The 22124-nt window shown below is 45.7% G+C and overlaps 1 pseudogene; it reads left to right on the forward strand.

The window, feature by feature from the left end:
- Positions 1 to 2678: 2678 nt before the first annotated feature.
- On the forward strand, positions 2679 to 13161 carry LOC115591566 (piggyBac transposable element-derived protein 4-like; annotated as a pseudogene).
- The last annotated feature ends 8963 nt before the right edge of the window (positions 13162 to 22124 follow it).

Below are 22124 nucleotides of genomic sequence, written 5' to 3' on the forward strand. Positions count from 1 at the left end.
AAATTCCCCTTTATATTATCTGTGGCTGAATAAACAACCACTTCCTCTTAGGTTACGCATAAGATGTGTAACATGAAGGAGACAGAGATGTCTCATACTGTGTACTGTAGGTTTTCATAAACATTTCTGCAAAAGGCAGAAGAATACAGAAGAATATGAGGACAAAACTGGTAGATATTTCTCAGAGTTTTCCTTTTTTTATTCAGCCCAGCAAAGCAAAGTACGTCACATCACATCACATCACATCACATAATACTTGAGACATGAGAAGCTTCATAGCGTGGCCCGAGAGGCTTCTTAGAGCTGGGAGCTGTAAAAAAAAAATAAAAAAAAAATACGGGGATTACTTGTTCTATGATCAAGGTCGAGGGTAACAATTACACATCACTCAAACACAGGTTGTTACTCTGAGTCTTACCAGTCTTCTGTATTCATGTCAGGGACATGTCCGTCACTTTCACTTTTGAAGCGTCGGATTTGTTCTCTGAGCGCTACAGAGCATCCGACCTTCCCGCGGCACAACTTGTACAGCAAGGTGGTGTTGCTCTCCTCTGTCAGACTCAGGAACTTTTGTGTGTCAATCTCTTCAGATGCAAAGTTTGGGATATGACACTCAAAACCCCACTCTTTCAACTTGGTCTCGACAAAGGCGTCCATTATAGCAGACGAAAAAAAAAACCCAAGAGTAGAATTAAGCTCTTTGAATGAATGAATGAAGTGCTTGCAGTGCTTGCAGTGTCCACATCTATATGAAACCAGTGCTGTGACTGAGCTATCTCTGTCAGCATTGGATCTGACCAGCTTTATGCTGTCAACCTGACGCAAAGTCATCCAACTGACGCGAGGTCATCCGACCGACACTATGTGTTCCAACTGACGCGAGGTCATCCAACCTGCGCTGTACTGTTGGCATTGGCAAGCCTGTGCTGTTACGCGAACAGGGAAATGAGTCTAAATGTCATCTGACACGTTTAGGATCTTTTTTGTTGTTTTTGGTTTTTCTACAGCCTGTGCTGTGCCTTTTACATTGGCAACTCCAGAGCCTGTCTCTCAAGCTGCAGAAAAGAGAAATGTCACTCGTGGATTCAAGTCTCGCCATCCAACAAACTATCAATGTTTTGACGGCCATAAAGACGACTGGTGGGGGGAAATCAGCCAAGAAGGCTGAACAGTCCGTCTTATCTGGCCTTTTTAAGGGCATAGAGCTGAGTGAAAGCAGGGCGAAAATAAACAGGTCTCGGTTTTATGAATCAGTGATTACGTCTCTAACTACGCGATTACCGGAGTCAAATTTGGTCTCGATGCTCAAAGTTCTTGACAAACGTTTTTGGTCAGGAGAGCAAAAGGACTTGATTTTGCATGGCGAACCAGAAGTACACAGCCTTGTGAAAGCGCTCGGAGAACCAGCCAGGGAGGCCATGGAGCAGTTTCGAGACTGGAAACTACAGCGCTCTGCACCGGGGAAAACATTGGAAAGACTGTGCATAGCAAGTCGCACGTATCTCCCCACGTCAGCTGAGTGCGAACGAGGCTTTTCCGCAGTTGATAACACGGACAACCAGACGCGCAACAGGTTGCGCGAAGACAGCCTGTCTTCACTCCTGTTTGTGGACCTCAACTGACCTCCTCTGAAAGAATTCGACCCAGTTCCACTTGTCAGAAGCTGGATTAAAGCAGGACATCGTCTCTCTTCTTCCTGGAAACCAGGACGGCAACCTCAAGAAGTCGAGCCAAGGCATCTTTGGTCTATTCTAACTTAAGGTAAGAGGCTATTTTTTCAGTCTTTGCAGTGACTGAATTGTGACGATAGAACTGATTGTTGTGCATAATATAAGTGTGTGTGACGGTGCGTGTGTCCTTTCCGGCTTTGGCATACTGCATGGTTATGTAGGCCTTGTGGTTTGTTATCTTAGTGAAGCAGCCTAGCCTTGGAGTTGGAGAAGTTGAAGTGATTGTGTGCGTGTGTGTGTGAGAGAGAGAGGGAGAGACATACATACATACATACAGAGACACAGAGAGAGAGAGCCCACCGTAATGTTTTGCTTGTTGTAGGCTGTCTGTCAGCATCTGCCGTGGTGCTTTTTTTAATTTGAGAGATGTTTGCACGGCGAATGTGCTTTGTGTATGTGTTCAGTCTGTCTGATCGTATTTGCTGCAGATGGATCGTTAAATAATGTCACACAATCGGTCATACTGCAGGCTCTCATTTGCAAGTGCACTGATTGTGTGCCAGTCACCGATAGGCTATACCTGGCATTTATTCAGTTCATTGCTCTTGTAAGTGCGCCAGATTGGTGCCAATTATTGTCGTATCTGCGTCGTAATGCACAACTTTGCCTCTCCTTGTTATTAAACAACGTGCTTCCAAACAACTTTAGCCAATGCAACCTCCTATGTCAGTGTTACTTTACGAATACTATAGTGTATCGGATTATCAAAAATTGTTAAGTGTGTGTGTGTGTGTGTGTGTGAGAGTGTGTGTGTGTGTGTGTGTGTGTGTGTGTGTGTGTGTGTGTGTGTGTGTTATGTAGGCTATAGACTGATTGTCTTAGCTTGCATCCATGAAATATTGTAATATTATAGGCCTACAGCATATTGAGAAAATTTAGATCGGTATTGCGCAACAACCGGGAGACTGGGACCCCCCCGAATATTGACGGGTATTTCGCACACTGGATATGACGATAAGGAAGAGAAGGAGGAGAAGAAGGGGAACAACAGCTACAGCAGAAGCAAACCCACCAGGACCCACTGCGTATGCGGTTGCCAATGCCCACGACATTGTGTCAACATTTCTCATGTTTCTCCCACCGGCGATAGAAAAAATTGTGCTAGAAATGACAAATCTGGAGGGTTTCCGAAAGTACGGAGAAAACTGCGCACCTACATAGGGCTGCTAATCTTAGCAGGTGTCTACAGGTCCCGAGGCGAGGCCGCAGCCAGTCTATGGGACGCGGAGAGCGGTAGGGCAATTTTCCGTGCCACCATGCCTCTCAAAGTGTTTCACACTTACTCGAGAAAAGCTACGCTTTGACGATCGCGAGTCGAGACCCGAGAGATGCGCCACTGACAAACTGGCAGCCATAAGAGAGGTGTGGGATAAATGGGCCGAGCGGCTTCCGTACCTCTACAACCCAGGGCCTGACATAACAGTGGATGAGCAACTGGCTCCCTGCAGAGGTAGTAGTAGTAGTAGTAGTTGGCATACAATAAATGCTTTTGATGTGTGTGTGAGTGAGTGAGTGAGTGAGTGAGTGATTTGATATCAATTATTTGGTTTGTTATTCTGATTCTTTTTTCCCTTTGTCTCTTTCTTACACACACACACACACACACACACAATAGGTCGTTGTCCTTTCTGACAGTATATGCCAAACAAGCCGGCCAGGTATGGAATCAAGATATGGGTGGCGTGTGACTCAAAGTCAAGCTACGCGTGGAAAATGCAAGTCTACACCGGGAAGCCGACCGCTGGCGGTTCAGAGAAAAACCAGGGCATGAGGGTTGTGCTCGATGTCACAGAGGGGCTGACGGGGGGCAACAAAACTGTCACGTGTGACAACTTCTTTACCTATTACGAGCTCGGACAGCGCCTCTTAGAGAGGGACATCGCCATGGTCGGTACGGTCAGAAGAAACAAGCCCGAACTCCCGCTCGCACTGCTCGCGTCCAAGAACAGGCAAGTCTTCTCCTCAAAGTTTGCAGTCACGTCCACCACCACTTTGGTGTTCTACATGGCAAAGAAAAACAAGAACGTTATGCTCATGAGCACGTTGCACACAGAGGCTCCCGACGACGTTGTCGCTGGCCGTCGCAAAGACAGGAAACCGGCCATCGTTCTAGACTACAACAGCAACAAAGGAGGTGTGGACAACTTAGATAAGGTGATTGGAACATACAGCTGTAGAAGAATGACAGCCCGCTGGCCCTTGGTCATCTTTCACAACATCATCGATGTTTCTTCGTACAATGCCTTTGTGTTATGGCGAGAGATCAACCCTGGCTGGCTGCCTGGTAAACGAAACAAAAGGAGGCTGTTCCTGGAGCAACTGGGAAAGGCGCTGGTGACTCCACTCATCCAAAAAAGGGAGCGTCTACCTCGCACGGCAGCGTCTGCCTCGGTCGTGAGAGCTGTTCAGAGAAGTAGTGCTAAATGTCGTGATTGGCTTGAGGAGGAGGAGGATGAGGAGGCTGCAGAGGAACAAGAACAACAAAAAGAAGAGCAGCAGCAGCAGCAGCAGCAGCAGCAGCAGCAGCCCATGACAACGACCACCACACCTCCACCTCATCAGCTGTCAGCCCACCTGGAACACACAACAAGAGGAAGAGGTGTCAGATATGCCCACCAAAGAAGGACCGTAAAACACAGACTGTGTGCTCTGGTTGTAAGACGTTTATATGCAAAGGATGTACACTGCCATACTGTCCGACCTGTGCACATTTCAATTTAGGAGCTGACATTAGTGGTGGAGAGGCTAGAAGGAGACATGTCTGACTGACTGACTGACTGACTGAAATAGTGTGTATAGACCCTAGGCGGCGCTACAATGATAAGACACCAGCCCTGCCACATTAGCATTGTCCTGGGTGGGGGTCAATGTGACCCTCTGTGGACACTAGTCCTGCTGCCCCAAGCTGCATTAGCATTGTCCTGGGTGGGGGTCAATGTGACCCTCTGTGGACACTAGCCCTGCTGCCCCAAGCTGCATTAGCATTGTCCTGGGTGGGGATCAATGTGACCCTCTGTGGACACTTAGCCCTGCTGCCCCAAGCCGCATTAGCATTGTCCTGGGTGGGTCAATGTGACCCTCTGCCTTCCTTCTACAATCATATTAGATTTACTGCTGCAATACTGTGTATAGTCTCTAGATGGAGCTACAATGATAAGACACCAGCCCTGCCCCTGCCACACTAGCGTTGTCCTGGGGGGGTCACTGTGACCCTCTGCCTTCTACAATCATAGTGGATTTACTGCTGCAATACTGTGTACAGTCTCTAGGCAAGGCAAGGCAAGGCGAGTTTATTTGTATAGCACAATTCAGACACAAGGCAACTCAAAGTGCTTTACAGGCACACACAAATTACATTAAAAGACAAACATTTCATTTAAAAGACATTAAAAATTGCATTATGAAAAAAAAAAAAAAAAAAAAAAAAAAAAACTCAGAGTAATAATGCAGTTCAAAGACTTCAGTTAAAAGCAGTGGCAAAAAAATATGTTTTAAGTCTTGATTTAAAAGAGGTGAGTGTTGGAGCAGACCTGCAATTTTCAGGGAGTTTGTTCCAAATATGTGGCGCATAGTAACTGAAAGCTGCTTCTCCATGTTTACTTCTGACTCTGGGGACTGAAAGCAGACCGGTACCTGACGATCTCAGAGGTCTGGATGGTTCATAACGCGGCAGCAGATCAGAAATGTATTTTGGCCCGAAACCATTCAATGCTTTATAAACCAACAACAGGACTTTGAAATCTATTCTTTGATAGACAGGAAGCCAGTGTAAAGATCTAAGAACTGGAGTGATGTGATCTACTTTTTTGGTTCTTGTTAGGACTCGAGCAGCAGCGTTCTGAATCAGCTGCAGCTGTCTGATGGAGTTTTTAGGGAGTCCTGTAAGGACACCATTACAGTAGTCAAGTCTGCTGAAGATAAATGCGTGAACAAGTTTCTCCAAATCCTGCCGAGACATAAGCCCTCTTATCCTGGATATATTCTTAAGGTGATAGTAGGCTGACTTTGTAACTGTCTTAATATGGCTGCTGAAATTCATGTCTGAGTCCACAGTCACACCAAGGTTTCTGACTTGGTCTGTAGTTTTCAACATTACAGACTGAAGCTGAGCAGAGACCTTAAGTCGTTCTTCCTTGGATCCAAAAACAATTATTTCAGTCTTATCTTTGTTTAACTGAAGAAAACTCTGACACATCCAATCATTGATTTGTTCAATGCATCTACTCAGGGTATGTATGGGATTATAGTCCCCTGGTGATATGGTTATGTAAATTTGTGTGTCATCTGCATAACTATGGTAGCAAATTTCATTGTTTTCCATTATTTGAGCTAGAGGGAGCATGTAAATGTTGAATAGTAGAGGCCCCAGAATGGAGCCCTGGGGTACTCCGCTTGTCATTTTCATCTGTTCAGATGTGTAGTCACCAATAGACACAAAGTAATCTCTCTCATTTAGATAAGATTTAAACCACTTTAGTTTTGTACCAGAGAGTCCAACCCAGTTTTCCAGTCGGTCCAGTAGTATATTATGGTCGACTGTGTCAAACGCAGCACTGAGATCCAGTAATACTAAGACTGAGATTTTTCCGCTGTCTGTGTTTGAATGAATGTCGTTGAAGACCTTAACGAGGGCCGTCTCAGTGCTGTGATGTGGTCGAAATCCTGATTGGAAAGCATCAAAACAGCCATTTATTATTAAGTAATTGTTCAGCTGTTGAAAGACAGCTTTTTCAATTATTTTACTTAAAATTGGGAGGTTTGAAATGGGCCTATAGTTATTCATTACTAATGTGTCTAGAGTTCTCTTCTTCAGGAGTGGTTTAATGACTGCTGTCTTAATGGCTTGGGGGAAGACACCTGAGAGAAGAGATGTGTTAACAATCTGTAGCAGGTCTGGAATCATGCAGTCTGAAACTTTTTTGAAGAACCCTGCTGGTAAAATATCCAGGCTGCAGGAGGAAGACTTCAAATGCTGTATAATGTCTTGAAGGTTTTTGTCATTAATTGGATCAAATTGTGTCAGGGTATTAGAGTTGGGTTTAGGTGGACAAAACGACAACACACCTCCAGTACCTGGTAGAGTGGCAATGACCGCTTGTCTAATGTTCTGAATTTTGGCAGTGAAGAATGATGCAAATTCATTACAGGCCCTGGTAGACAGATGTTCAGCTGCTACTGGCACAGGAGGGTTTGTTAACCTGTCGACAGTAGCAAACAAGGCACGAGCATTATTTTTGTTCTTGGTGATAATGTCTGAGAAGAAGGACTGCCTTGACTTTTTTAATTCTAAATTAAAAATGTAAAGTCTCTCTTTATAAATGTCAAAATGAACCTGGAGATTTGTTTTTCGCCACCTGCGCTCAGCTTTTCGACATTCCCTTTTTTTCCATCTTGACAAGCGTGGCGTTTCTCCAAGGAGATTTTTTCTTACCAGAGACCACCTTCACTTTAGTGGGTGCAATGGCATTCATGACATTTGTAATTTTGGAATTGAAATGAAGTACAAGGTCATTGACAGAGAACCTAGAGAGGGGTGGTGTGGAAGAGAAAGCATCAATGAATATGTCACCAGTGTTTTCAGTGATGTATCGCTTTGAGACAACCTGAGTTTGAACATTTGTGTGCACTGATATATCACTCTCAAAGAAAACACAGTAATGGTCGGAGAGAGCGACATCAGATACCAGAACCTTAGAAATGTTCAGACCCTTTGAGATAACTAAGTCCAGGATGTGGCCCCTGTTGTGTGTGGGTTGTGTCACATGCTGAGTGAGTCCAAAGTTATCAAGGACACAGCACAGTTCTTTAGTCCATCTGTCCTCAGGCTTGTCGACATGGATGTTAAAGTCACCAACAATTAACACACAATCAAAGTCAGTGCAGATAAGAGATAGTAACTCAACAAGGTCATCAAAGAAATATGTGCAGTATTTAGGTGGCCTGTAGATGTTTAGAAATATAGCTCGAGAAGATGAGTTTACCTGAAGAGCAACATATTCAAAAGAAGTAAAACTTCCATAAAACATCTGCTTGCATTTGAGTAACTCATTAAACAAAATACTAACACCTCCTCCTTTTTTATGCATTCTAGTTTCACTTATGAAAGAGAAATTTGGAGGACTTGATTCAATGTGAACAGCTGCACTGTTATCCTGGTCTAACCAAGTTTCAGTTAAAAACATAAAAGTAAGATTGTGTTTGATGATAAAGTCATGTATTAAAAAAGATTTTCCTGCTAGAGATCTGATGTTTAATAGAGCTACAGTTACAGTATCAAAACCAACTGTGCAGTTTTTTGCGACAGTTAGTGGCTGACGAGGAATGGGAGCTAAATTGAATGGATTGGCAGATTTAGTCCCGCATTTCCTGTTTCTCAACAAATTCCCATTTTTTCTATTACCTGTAAGCACAGGAATTGAGGAGGCAGCCTGAACTCCAGGGGGCCCTGGCTTTTCTCGGGGGAAAACAGTAGTGATATCAACTTCATAGCCCGGACCCGGTACATATCAGTAAGCGTTAATTGTACTGTCAGCATGGACAGGATGTACTTCGCTGTTTTCAGACTGTAGAGGCCAAAGATTATTCAGAGGGGGCGGAGGGGCACGATGACGTTTTGGCGATGGTGGTTTCAAGCGTGGCAGATTTGGGCGGGGTGTGAGTCTGAGTCCAACATTGACCAGCTTTTTCATCTCATCCGTGAAATCAAGGAGGGGGGAAGAGGGGGAGAGGCTGAGGCTGAGGCTGGCTGGAGAGGGCGGAGAGTTGGTTGGGGTTGGTGGAGAGTGGATGTTCCCTCTTGTTGCGACTGGGGGGGACTCCTCCTTGCGGAGCGAAGATGGCAGCAAGGACTCCTCCTCCTGGCACAGCTGACTTGTCTGTTTGAAGCTTATCTCAGGCACAAGTATTTCTCCTTCCAAGGGCTGTCTTATCAGTTGTTTTAGTTTGTTTTGCCTGGTGTCCTTGAAGGGAGGAACTGGTGTGTGGTGCACAGAGTAGAATATGTTGGAGGTTAACAACCTTACTCCTGACTTGTTAAGGCAGAATCCATCTGCCTTAAAGAGGTGTCTGCGTTCCCAGAAAATGTTAAAATTGTCAATAAAGTTCACCGATTGAGCGGCACATGTAGCTTTGAGCCATCTGTTCAACATCAACAACCTGCTCTAGATGGCGCTACAGTGGTGAGACACCAGCCCTGCCCCTGCTGCACTAACATTGTCCTGGTGGGTCACTGTGACCCTCTGCCTTCTACAATCATAGTGGATTTACTGCTGCAATACTGTGTATAGTCACTAGGCGGCACTACGGTGATGAGACACCAGCCCTGTCACTGCCATTGTCCTGGAGGGTCACTGTAACCCTCTGTGGGGTGAAATGGAAATACATTAAGAGGGTTAAGCCATTCTAGATCAGCCATGTCTAGTACTTCATCTGCATGCTTAAAGGCAAAGGCTGAGAAAGCAGCTTTAATGGAGAAAGCTGCTGCTCTGCAAATGTGACTTGAACTTGAGGCACAAGAGGAGAAACTACGACAGGAAAGTGACAAACTGAGGAAAGCTAAAGAGCAGCTGGACATTGATGCACAAAAAGCTGCTGCTGCTGCAAGACTCTCTGTGCTGGAAGGCAGTGATGTCAGAGGAAAGTTCAGTTCAAATGGAATGAACTCTTCTGTGAGCAAAGGACTTAAAGAGCAAAAACTGGAATTCAACCCAAATGCAAATGAATTTGTGCCAAAGGAAAAATTATGTCTTTGGATCAAAGCCCAACAGCGCCACCTGTCTCTTTGAAGCAAGATGTGAAAGTGCAAACACAACCACAGGACCAAATCAAATATGGCACCTCAATAGCAATGGAAAAATCACTCAGGCCACAGTTGGAACCAAACACTGAAATGCTCCATACAACCACAATAATGCACAAACCTCAAAATGTTCTCACAACCTGTACTGCTGCACCCCTCAGGTCAATAGCTGCACAGGAACAACATCTGTACAGGTTTCAAAATGGACAGTCACCAGTGCAAAAAGCTTCTGAGCACAATGTCATTTGTCGAATCATGCAAAAGCAAAATGAAATCACCACAATGCTTGCGCAACAACAAATGTCAGCTACTTTGCCACAAAGAGAAATAACAATTTTTGATGGTGATCCATTGCAATGTACTTCATTTATTAGGACCTTTGAACATTGTGTTGAAGAGAAGACCGGCAGTTATCAAGACTGTTTGTATTTTTTAGAGCAATACACCAGGGGGCAGCCCAGAGAACTGGTGAGAAGTTGTCTTCATATGACACCACAACAAGGTTATCAAAGAGCAAAAGGCCTTTTGAAAGAACACTTCGGCAATGAATACCAGATAGCAACAGCCTACTTGGACAAAATATTTGCATGGCCTGTTGTTAAGGCAGAAGATGTTCAGGCGATGAATGAATTTGCTCTGTTCCTCAGAGGATGCTGCAATGCTATGACTGAGATACAATACATGGAGGAGTTGAATATCCCATCAAACATGCGGAATGTCATGATGAAGTGGCCATACAAATTAAGGGAAAGATGGAGGTCTGCAGCCTGTGACATTCAAGAACGACTAAGCTACAGAGCCACATTTCCTGATATGGTGAACTTTCTGGAGAATAGAGTCAAGATCTTGTCTCACCCACTCTTTGGTGATATTTCAGATTCATGTCCAAGTACATTAACAAAGCCTGTTATCAGGAGCAAGCCGCTAACCAGGAGCAGCATCAAAGGAAGTAGTTTTGCAACAACCATTACAGCTACCAATCACACTGCACCTCCCAAGCCCACAGTGTATAAAATGCAAAGGCAGCCCCTAACATCTAAAGAGCTGTCATCAGAAGTCTGCCCTTATTGTAAAGAGCCACATCTGCTATTCACATGTTCACAACTAAAGAAAATTCCTCAAAGGGAGAAAATTGAGTTTCTGAAAGATAAAGGAATCTGTTTTGGATGTTTGAAGGTTGGCCACATGAGCAAAGAATGCAGAAATCGTCTATCATGTGATGAATGCAATCTAAAGCACCCAACTATTCTGCATGTCCAAGTTACGGCCTCCATTATGATAATCTTAGCACTAGGCTCAAAGGGGTTGGAGGAAGCAACATATTAAGGACGCCACACTCAGTGTAAACCGTTAAACAAACTTTATTGTACATTTCTCAAAAGAAAACCCAACAGCAAACAAAAGAGGGCTGAAGATGCCGGCCAAAAAGAACAAAAGATGAGAGGATGTGGGACCAGCTGCGCAGTGAGCCGTCGTTCCCACACCTTCCCCTAAACTACCTAAAGGAAAACTAAGCCTAAAACAAAAGAGACGAGATAACTGAACTACCGGCAATCTCCAGCCCAAAAAGGAAAACAAACTAACCCAACAAAAACCCCAGCACCAGAGGAGCATGGAGGTTTCCACCAAACCTGTCCAGAACAACGGGGCAAGAGAGTGAGGGGAGAAATCCTCCTCACAGGTGTGCTGCTGCTGTGTGTGCTCGCCCCCTTGCTCCTGCACTCTCTGCTATTTTATCACCTCCCCCACTCTAGAGCACCAATTGCTCTCAGGTGTGCTCAGGTGAAGAGGGAGGAGGGTGCTACCTGAAACAGAGGGAGATGGAGAGAGAAAAACAGCAGGGCAGAACACACGGCCGACACACGTAACAATCCATAATAAGGATAAAGGCAGCAAACCTCAAGAAACACCAGTGAGTAGTGCACTTGTCTCTCTGCAAACAGGTGGTTGTACTGGGGCCGGAGACCAAGATTGTACTCTTTCCATCATTCCTGTACAGTTGAAGTCTGTGAAAGGAGATAAGGTGCTAGAGACCTATGCCTTCTTAGACCCTGGAAGTACAGCAACCTTTTGTACCACCAGTTGCATGAAGAAGTTGAATTTACAGGGCACAAAGACTCGTATATGTTGCGCACCATGGGCCAAGAAAGGGTGGTGGAAAGCCAGATTCTTACAGGACTGGAGGTATCAAGGTTGGACAGCAACCAATTTGTGGAGCTCCCAGAGACATTCACACAGGAAACAATCCCTGTGTCAAAGAACAACATTCCAACTCAGCGAGATGTCGAAAGATGGGAACACCTGAAAGATATTGAGGGGCAACAATGGTTGTTAGAGAAGCTGTTCGACCATATATGCTAATAGGATATCAATCATCAGACTGGAGGAGCTGTTGGTCTCCCAGTATAACCAGGACTTGAAAAAATCATGGAGGAAAGGCAGGAGGGAGGATCTGAGGTTTATGGAGATCATGGAGAAGTCCATTAGCAGGCAGGAAGGTCATTATTGCATGGATTTGCCCTTTAAAGTGGGTGACATCACCATGCCGAACAACAGGTGTATAGCTGAACAATGTATTAATCAAATCCTTCCTTTGATCTCCAGAGACCCAAATTCCCCCTTCATCTGATCACCAGAGACCAAACTTTCCCATCATCTGATCTCCAGAGACCCAAATTCCCCAGTCATGTGATCTCCAGAGACCCAAACTTTCCCATCATCTGATCTCCAGAGACCCAAATTCCCCCGTCATGTGATATGTGGCTGAATTAACAAGCACTTCCTCTGATCTCCAGACACCAAAATTTCCCGTCATGTGATTTGCGGCTGAATAAAGAAACACTTCCTCTGATCTCCAGAGACCCAAACTCCCCCATCATCTGATCTCCAGAAACCAAACTTTCCCTTCATCTGATATGCAGCTGAATAAACACATCCTTCCTCTGATCTCCAGAAACCCAAACTTTCCCATCATGTGATTTGCAGCTGAATAAACAAACACTTCCTCTGATCCCCAGAGACCCTGTTGGAAAAATGTAACCAAGATATTATCAGTTTCTCGCATAGCTTTTGTATTTAATCAACATTCTTGCTCTGTCAGCAGAAAGCTACAAGGTCACCTGAGTGGACAAATACTATGAGGAACAGCGTCTTGCTGTTCAACCACTGGGTGAAGCTATACTGTTTATGTGTGAATAACAACTGTCTATGTATGTATTTATGTCGTGCAAAGCACAGAACATGCCTGAAACAAAGAAGGTGGGAACGTTACGTTACACCTCATTAACCACAGAAATGTATATGTGCCTGAATCTTGCATAGCAACACTCTGCAACTTGTTATCTTGTAAGAACCAATCATATGCGATCACGCCCAAATGTATGACAATAAAAGATGTGCATGGGGAAGAACTCGTTGGAACGCTGATGGTCAGACTCACAGTGCTGACCTCCGTGCTTCCCCTTTGCAAAGAAAGACAAACTCTGAGTCCGTGTCTGTTTGTGATTGTTTCATTCAGTGTTAAACCCAACATTTCTTGGTGCAGTGACCCGGATCCCAACATACCCAGCTCTGCCAGAAGGAGGACAACACACCGAAGCCCGTCGACGGCCAGGACCACAACAGGTGGCCTGAAGGAAAGCCCGGGGGAGTGAATTCTCCGTGAATTCTCCGCACGTCCCCTCCAACTGAACAGGGCTGGATTGATGGGATCCGGACAGACATACCAGACCGGACTGCAGATAAAGTGAGTATACTGAGCATGATTATGCTGAAATAACCCTTGAGCATGGTTATGCTGAAATAACCCTTGAGCATGGTTATGCTGAAATATCCCGAGTAGAATAAGTGGCGCTGAAGGACCACAAGGGAATAAAATAGGCTAAAAACTAAATAGTGATGTGTAGTATCCCATGAGTTGAAGCAGCATCACTGACCGAAACCTTAACGGTGTCAACGTAAATCAGTGGCCTGTTGAAGTAGACCATGGGCGCTAAACACTGAAAAACGCTATACAGAGTGAGGTAAAAAAGCCTATGAGGTAAAAAGGCCTAGGAACAATATTGTAAGGAATAGTACGACATCTAATAAAAATGGGTAACTGTAATAACAGTTGTGGGTCCAAAAAGGACCAAGAGGCCTCGGGTGATGAGAAGTTCATGCAGCAACTCCATCCACACAGTGTACAGTATCTAAAAAAATGGGAAAAAAAATATGGTCGACTTAGAGTCGACTTAGAGTAGAAGAATTAAAAGAGCTGGTCTCACGTTTAGAAGCGAGCGTAGTCGCTAAACATGGTAGAAAAAAAGATAAGCGAATGGATGAATTAAGAAACGCTAAAAAGTGGCTCGAAGAGGCGGAGAAAAGGAAACAGAACGTGAATACAAAAAAGCAGGAAAGGCAGAAAAATAAAGATGCCAAGGTACAGTTTGTACGAAAAGAAGATAATGAAACAGTGGTGGGGGGAACCTTTTCCCCTCCCTACTCACCCCCTCCACTTTCACCTTCAACACCTCCTTCTCCGACTCAACATGCAGCTGTAGGCGGAGAGCCCAGTCATGCGGTACAGACTGACTCCCCTGAGACCTCAGCACCCCCGGTTGAAACATTATATCCAAAAGATAAGTTGAAGGCTGCAGCCAAGAAAACAGATTCTAAAGAATCCACTCAACTCGAAAAAGAGAGACTTTACAAACTCCAATCCGATACAGGCTCGGGCCAGAATCTCCATATGAAACCTACCCTATGATTCAGGTTCCGAATCCCAATACAGCCAACGGGCAGAGACCAACTATGTATGTATTTAGGCCCTGGACTCTGCAGGAGGCTGCAAACGTCGTAGCCGGCATCCCAAGCCCCGAAGAAGACCCCGAAGAATGGGTAAAAAATATGACTGACCTCATCCACTCTTACAGACTAAATGGGCATGAAGCTGGGGAGGCAATACAGTCGGCTCTAGGTAGAAAATGGGCAAAGGTTAAAGGGAATTATACAGGCCGAGCTGACGACGGAACAATATATTCTTATCCCGAAGACGGTACTCTGACGGGGGGCTATAAAGATAACCTCGACGCTTTATTCGGCCGCATTAAAACAACGTTCACCAAGAGAGCAGATTATGCCCACATCGCCGCAGTTAAACAAAAACCCGGCGGAGTCCCCGATGATTTTAAAGCCCGAATGGAAAACGTTTTCCGGGCTAACAGCGGCAGTACTCATGATGAGGACCAAAAAAAGTGCTTACCAACAACAGCTCAAACTAGCTATAATAAACGGACTCCAGCCAGGCGTAGCCGCCTGGGTGCGAAAACGTTATATAGGGCTAGATACCGCTAGCATCCCAGATACGATGCAATGGGTTAGACACGCCTGTAAACAGGTGGACACAAAAAGGACTAAAAGTAAAGACGATAGTGATGTTTACTACCATAATGACTCCGATAACGAAGAGTGCGAAACCTTCCTCACTGGCAAACCTGAAGGAGGTTATAGAATACGGGGCAGAGGCAGAGAGCGTGGGGGAGGGAGACCAAATGCGGGTGACCGACGTTCTGAGAGCACAGACCCCAATGCGTGTCATCGATGTGGGAAACGTGGACATTGGTCCAGGGAATGTAGATCTGGCCGGGGAGGCTACAGGGGTAGCTTCAGGGGTAACCAAAGAGGTAAATCAGGGCGGGGAGACAGAAGGCCTGACAATCAATCAGCCCCAAATGACTGGGATAGTTTGAAATGACCACCAACTGCCCCCAAGCCCGCACCATCTCCGGACCCCGCTGATGAGATGATGGTGAACGTGTACAATGCTTGGGAAGTTTTTAGCGCTATGACAACTAAACCCGAGATTACCCTTAGAGTAAATGGTAAAAATATTGTTTTCTTGTGTGACACAGGAGCGTGTAAAACTGTCCTCAGAAACAAAGTCCCAAGGCTGGCCGCCTCTAACAGCGTAATATGGGTTAAATCAGCCAACGGAGCTATATCCATGAACCGTGTCTCTAAACCGCTGTATATACAGGACTATGAGTCAGGGAGAACGATCAAAGCTCCAGTTGTAATCTCACCAGAGTGCCCCATCAACCTGTTAGGAAGAGACCTGATGCAACTTTTACAGATTGGAGTTGTTCCAACCACTGACGGTATGAGAGTGGTGCGATTAGATGATGACTCAGGCGAGCTATATCACGTCAGCGGAGGGACAAATCGCGTGTACTACTCGCTGGATCTCATTCGAGATTCTTTCACAGGCACAACGTCTAAACTACTGCACATAGCAGAGAGCTCCCTGACTGAACCACACGATATCATGACGAGTGATAAGTTGCATGTCACATTGAACGTAGCGTCTCACCCTGACTAAAAATATCAGGACAAACTGTTCTCTCTACAAACTGTAGAAATTTACATCCCTTATCTCTACTCAGATAAGAAAATTATTGTTGTGACCGACACCAATCTCCCACGTGAAGTAAAAACTCTAGTTTATACAAGTTGGGAGCCTCACATCTCATTATCCGAGGCTCCTGATATGAACTGGAGAGATTTAGGTCAATTCGCTACAAGAGCTATGCGTGCCTCTGATTATGGCCTGGAAGATAACGAGGGCTGGAGTTACAGTCCGTCTGCTAATATGTTCCGCAGACGCATTGGCGGCCTCACCTCTGCCACTCCAGCCATGCCTGAGCTCCCACAGTGACATGTCAGTATCCTCCTCTCTGAAGAGGAGGAGAAGGAGTTGCAGAACTTGCCCTCCACACTCTGGACGACCGGTCCAGAAGATGTGGGTTTAATGACAACAGCTCCCCCAGTTCAGATTAAAGCTAAGTCTGATTGGCGTCCCAGGGTCAAACAAAACCCTTTGAAACCAGAGGCCCTCGTAGGAATTCGGCCCGTTATCAACCAACTCCTGGATGCTGGAGTTATCAGAGAATGTCCTGACTCCCCCTGCAACACTCCCATCTTCCCTGTTAGAAAGGCAGATGGTAACAATTGGCGAATGGTACAAGACCTGAGGCAGGTAAATGAAGCAGTACAGTCACGCGCCCCGCTCGTACCCGACCCTCACACGTTGCTCAACTCACTGAATCCATGCAACAAGTTTTACACGGTAATTGATTTGAGCAACTCTATTTTCTCTATACCAGTGCACCAGGACTCACAATTCTGGTTCGCATTTACCTATGCAGGGAAGAGCTATACATATACCCGACTACCTCAAGGGTACTGTGACAGCCCAACCATTTTCACACAAGCAATAAACGGCTGTTTATCTACCTTTTCTCCCCTACACGGCAGTCAGATAATAGTGTACGTCGATGATATTCTAGTCGCTTTCCCAACAAAAGACAGCTGCAGAGCTGATTCTTATGCTCTGTTGCAACACCTTGCAAAAACTGGAAATAAAGTCAAAAAGCAAAAGTTACAGTGGGTGCAGGACAAAGTCCAGTATCTAGGCCACACACTTAGTGCTGAGGGCAGAGAGATACAAGACACCAGAAAGAAAGCTATTGCTGACGCTCCTAAATCTGTGAACAAAAAACAAATGATGGCATTTTTAGGGCTGTGCAACTACAGCAGAGCTTGGATAGTCTCGTATGCTGAGAAAACACAGCCTCTGTTAAACCTTATCTACTCCGTCCCCATGGCAATGACTGATAAGATACATTGGACAGACGAAGCCTCCCAGGCTTTTGAGCAACTGAAAAAAGAACTTATGTCTGCCACAGTGCTATCACTCCCAGACTATAACAAACCCTTCACTCAAACTGTGGACTGTCGAAATGCAGTGGCAATAGCACTTCCCCCATGTGTGCAGGCTATTTGTGCCGCCGCACTAGCCGTGCAGCTATCCGCAGATGTTGTCTTGTTTCATCAATTAACCCTTCTGGTACCTCATGCAGTTGATGTTTTGCTACTGCAGGCCAAAATGACATTCTTATCGCCGGCGAGACAGCTATCCTACACAGCCATGTTGCTCTCACAGCCACACCTCACAGTTAAACGATGCACCACCCTAAACCCAGCAACACTGCTACCAATAGCCACGGAGGGTGAACCACACAGTTGTATTGATGACACTGAAGCTCTCCAGCTGCCGAGACAAGATCTTACAGATCAACCGCTAAAGGAAGGCATGGTGTGGTTTGTTGACGGCTCATGTTCTAAAAATGATAAAGGCGAAACACAGTCAGGCTACGCTGTCGTCGAACTGCCTGATACTGTCATAGAGGCTAAACAGATTCCCTCTAAAAACTCCGCACAAGCAGCAGAGCTAATCGCACTAACTCGCGCATGCATTTTGGCTAAAGACAAAACTGTCACAATATATACTGACAGCCAATATGCGTTCTCCACTCTATTCTTCTTTGCCGCCCAGTGGAAACGCAGAGGGATGGTCACGTCGACAGGAAAGCCTGTCTCACACGCTCAGTTACTGACTTCCCTTCTCCAAGCAGTACAATTGCCTAAAAAAGTAGCTGTTTGTAAATGTGCCGCACACCAAAAGGTCACAGATGACGTCACGCGCGGTAACAAACTTGCAGATGAAGTTGCAAAAGCAGCTGCGGTCGGCTCTTTCGGGAAGTCAGATACTTATATCTCTGAGCCTGATGACGCCCTTATCACCCGTGAAGTTATCATAGACATGCAGAAGGCCGCACCTGACACCGAAAAAGCAGTTCTGGGTGAAACATGGCGCCAAAGTTGACGAATGCGGCCTGTACAGTGACAATGGTAAAACGGTCCTCCCTAAAAGCCTTTTTAAGGCCGCTGCTATTTTGAGTCATGGGCCTTGCCATGTCTCAACAGGAGGGATGGTAGACCTAGTAAACAAACATTTTGTCACATATGGATTTAACACCTTCTCCAAACATTTTTGTAGGTCATGTGTCATCAGCATCAAACACAATCCACAGGGAAATATAAGACCAAAACGAGGTAAATTCCCGGAGCCACAGCACCCGTTTTAGATCCTACACATGGATTTTATTGAACTAAGTCAGAGCGGACCCTACAAATACTGTTTAGTTATTGTAGATGCTTTCTCTAAATGGGTTGAGATAATTCCATCTAAACATGCCAATGCTCTAACTGTGGCCAAAGCGCTGTGTAAAAACATAGTCCCACAACATGGTATTCCTGAAATACTATACAGCAATAACGGCGCTCATTTTGTAAACGAAGTGGTACAACAGATGGCAAAACACTTACAAATACGACTGAAAAACCACTGCGCTTATCACCCTCAAAGTGCAGGTCTGGTAGAAAGAACAAACGGCACGGTAAAGTCGAGACTGAGAAAATGTATGGAAGAAACAAAAAGACCGTGGCCTGAATGCCTTGATCTAGTCAAACTGTACATGCGAATCACACCCACTGACAAAGGGTTAACCCCATTTGAAATCGTACACGGAAGGGCGTTTAAACTTCCAGCTTTCTCCTCAGAAATCGAGAAAGCAGATGAAGAAACAACATTAGCAGAACACATTAGGAAGCTGTTCTCAGAAAAACAAGTGTCAAATGCAAATTTACTGCCCTCTGATTCCTCTCCCCTCCCCCAGGTAATCCCGAAGGTGGTGCCAGGCGATTAGGTGTTCGTAAAAGTCATAAAGAGGAAGTGCTGGTCCAACCCACGTTGGGAGGGGCCTTACCAAGTGCTACTGACGACGCCCACTGCTGTGAAAGTTGCAGAAAGAACCACGTGGATTCATCTCAGTCACTGCAAACTACAGCCGCTTCCTACCTCAACTGAGTAGTGGGGAAGTCTGGGCTACAAAGGGGCTTGGCCGTATAGAAGCCAAGCGTCTCAAACCCAGTGAAGAAACCAACCGATCCCTGCTCTATTAGGAGGTCAGGAAAAGGCTCGGACAATGCAGGACGCCGTGGCCAACGACCCCGAAAACCCTGGCATCCAACGCCAAAGACGGGGAGGAGGAAAAAGGAAATGTGCTTTTTGGTGCCACGAGCTGTGGTGCTGTCTAGGGTTAATTACCCTAGTGGGACTCGGAATATTCATCTGGTTCATGTTACAAGAAACGTTGGCTCCCATCAAAAGACGAGCCCTGGAGGACAGCCTGGTGAACCACACCGAGTACCCACATGAATTCTCTACGAATGAATGGTGGAGGTTTATGAACACAACTGCACACCTAAACAATAGAACGAACTGTTACATGTGCACACACATGCCTATCTCAGCAAATTCACCAGGACTCTGGCCGTATAACGCTCCGGCCAGGAGGACAACCTGCCTCGTCGGATTCACCACTCACCCAGGAAACGGAGTGGCATGGTACGACGCGAACTACAAGCAGCCACTCAATATCACTTGGAGTGACTCACCCCTCTCGGACCAATACTGTTCGGGCAGTACGGACCTACTGGCCTGGCCTCAGCTCACCGATCCACTACCCGGCCTCGTCCTACTGAATCGTCTGAAACCCCGACAGCTACCGAAGTGCGTACAAGGAAACGGAACTGGGGAGAACTAAGAGAGCTAGGATATGTGAAACCGACTTCAGCTGGCAGCAACCCATCTCTCATCCACGACACCAGAGCACCACCAAGTGTTCAAAAACGGTACCTACACCCCTGGGCACGCGGGTGCTCGCTGACTGGTACTGGCTGTGTGGACAAAAGGCTTACCTCTCACTACCAGAAGGATGGGCAGGAGTGTGTGCACTAGTAGCACTGTCAGACCACGTGTTCTATTTACCCGGAAACATATCCAGCCATCCACATCATCGTCACCGGAGCAAGCGGGAGACGGAAACTCTTCCTGACTCCGTCCCCTGGGAATACCGCATCTGGTCCGGAGGAGCCAAGTTCGGACAGTCTGTTCCCAATGTCGGGACTGGGATATGTTCGTGACCATGTGGAAATCAACCGCTATGCCCTGCTTAGACACATCAACGTCACCCTAGCCCTCGGGCGCTCACTGGCAAAAGAACAATGCAGCATCCGTGAAATGGTGATGCAGAATCGCATCGTCCTCGATCTACTGACGGCGTCACAAGGAGGAGTGTGCACCATCATTGGAGAAACCTGCTGTACATATATTCCAAACGGTCTCAGCGATGGAGGAGACATACATAGAGCATTACAAATCTCACCGACCTCCAGAGGTATGTACTGGACAACACCCCAGGGGCGTCACCTCCAGCTGTCTGGTTAGACAGACTGTTTTCCGGCTCCTGGTGGCAAGTCTTACTCAAAGCATCAGCCCCTGTTATCATTGTACTTTGTACATTGTATTAATTTGCCTGGTTGTATCATGTCTACTGCCATGTCTTCGATCAATGTTTGAAAAAATGATTGAAAGAAGTTTTGTGCAAATGCAATTACTGTCACAATACTATGAGCCTGTACCAACTGAAGGATGAAACTTTAAAGTTGGAATGTCTGAAAGTGTTGTTTGAACCAAAGCACAATGATGACCTTACTGAAACTGTGAATAACAGGTAGTAAATGTCTGAAAAAAAGCTAGTTCAAAACTGATAAACAGGAGGGAAATGTTGGAAAAATGTAACCAAGATATTATCAGTTTCTCGCATAGCTTTTGTATTTAATCAACATTCTTGCTCTGTCAGCAGAAAGCTACAAGGTCACCTGAGTGGACAAATACTATGAGGAACAGCGTCTTGCTGTTTATGTGTGAATAACAACTGTCTATGTATGTATTTGTGTCGTGCAAAGCACAGAACATGCCTGAAACAAAGAAGGTGGGAACGTTACGTTACACCTCATTAACCACAGAAATGTATATGTGCCTGAATCTTGCATAGCAACACTCTGCAACTTGTTATCTTGTAAGAACCAATCATATGCGATCACGCCCAAATGTATGACAATAAAAGATGTGCATGGGGAAGAACTCGTTGGAACGCTGATGGTCAGACTCACAGTGCTGACCTCCGTGCTTCCCCTTTGCAAAGAAAGACAAACTCTGAGTCCGTGTCTGTTTGTGATTGTTTCATTCAGTGTTAAACCCAACAACCCAAACTCCCCCGTCATCTGATCTCCAGAAACCAAAATTTCCCGTCATGTGATCTCCAGAGACCAAAATTTCCCGTCATGTGATTTGCAGCTGAATAAACAAACACTTCCTCTGATCTCCAGAGACCCAAATTCCCCCTTCATCTAATCTCCAGACACCCAACTTCCCCGTCATCTGATATGCAACTGAATAAACACACCTTTCCTCTGATCTCCGACTGACACTATTTGGTCCAACTGACGCGATGTCATCCAACCGGCATCATACGGTCCAACTGACGCAATGTTATCCAACCTGTGCTGTACTGTTTGCATTGGCGAGCCTGAGCTGTTACGCGAACTTGGAGATGAGTCTTTTTTTTACAGCCTGTGCTGCGCCATTAACATTGGCAACCTTGTGCTGTTATGTGAAAACGGAGATGGATCTGGATTTCTGACACGATGTCATCCAACTGCCACTATTTGGTCCAACTGACGCGATGTCATCCAACCAGCATTATACGGTCAAACTGACGCGATGTCATCCAACCAACACTATTTGGTCCAACTGACGCAATGTTATCCAACCTGTGCTGTACTGTTTGCATTGGCAAGCCTGCACTGTT

Source organism: Sparus aurata, chromosome 11, assembly GCF_900880675.1.
Source record: "Sparus aurata chromosome 11, fSpaAur1.1, whole genome shotgun sequence".
In the NCBI taxonomy this organism is placed as follows: Eukaryota; Metazoa; Chordata; class Actinopteri; order Spariformes; family Sparidae; genus Sparus; species Sparus aurata.